The following is an 853-nucleotide window of genomic DNA, read 5'->3' as shown; positions in this document are numbered from 1 at the left end:
GAAAACACCAGCTGTTCTACTTCAATTATGGGATAATTGCAACAAGTGAGTCACATTTTCCAAGTCTGCTTTGTTTTTTGTTTGTTTGTTTGTTCATTAAGTTTATGGGTACATTTAAGGTAAACAGTATAGTTACATTCATCATTGGGATCTTGTACCCCCACATGATGTATCTTGGTTCTTATTTTTTCTCCATACCCCTGCCCTCCCTTCACCCCCCTCACCTTTCCCTATTTACAAAGACTTTGTTTCCATTTTTTTCTTTTTTCATATTTCCTCCTTCCCCTTATTTCCTTTCCCCTACCCTTCCCACTTCCCCTTCTCCTTTAGCCCTTTTCTTCCTATTTCACATTATCAATTATACCTTTTGAACCTTATTTACACTTTTAGTTTCTCACACCAGAGAAACTATTTGGTATTTACTCAAGTGGGTCCTATTTATTTCACTTAAGAGTCTGGCCTCAATGTGCACCTAAAACATATGGAATGCTTCATGAATTTGCATGTCATCCTTGCGCGGGGGCCACGCTAATCTTCTCTGTATCGTTCCAATTTTAGTACATGTGCTGCCGAAGCGAGCACAAGCCTGCTTTGTACAATACGTGGTGCCTAGCTATCCAAAGAAGCTATTAAACCTTCACAACTGCTTTCCTACATGGAGACCAACCATCCTGCATTAAAAGAGAGGCCTTTGGAGTTTTTCAAAATTAAAAACATGAACACAAAGAATAGAAGCAATTATTGAAAGCCACTACTTCATCAACTGTATCTGTGCTGAGAGCACCATTTATTTGTGTGTGTGTGTGTGTGTGTGTGCGCGTGTGTGGGGGGTACCGGGGATCGAACTCAGGCC

General features: G+C 40.4%; 1 non-coding gene across 1 annotated transcript; it reads right to left on the bottom strand.

Moving 5' to 3' along the window:
* Positions 1-475: 475 nt before the first annotated feature.
* On the bottom strand, positions 476-582 carry LOC117287463. The gene has a single exon (XR_004518759.1). It is a non-coding gene; the product is annotated as a U6 spliceosomal RNA (small nuclear RNA).
* Between the last annotated feature and the right edge of the window lie 271 nt (positions 583-853).

The sequence above is a fragment of the Fukomys damarensis genome, unplaced genomic scaffold (genome assembly GCF_012274545.1).
Source record: "Fukomys damarensis isolate Sample0158 unplaced genomic scaffold, DMR_v1.0_HiC HiC_scaffold_23, whole genome shotgun sequence".
In the NCBI taxonomy this organism is placed as follows: Eukaryota; Metazoa; Chordata; class Mammalia; order Rodentia; family Bathyergidae; genus Fukomys; species Fukomys damarensis.
Note: the sequence above shows the minus strand (reverse complement) of the source record. Positions and strands in the feature narration are given on the sequence as shown.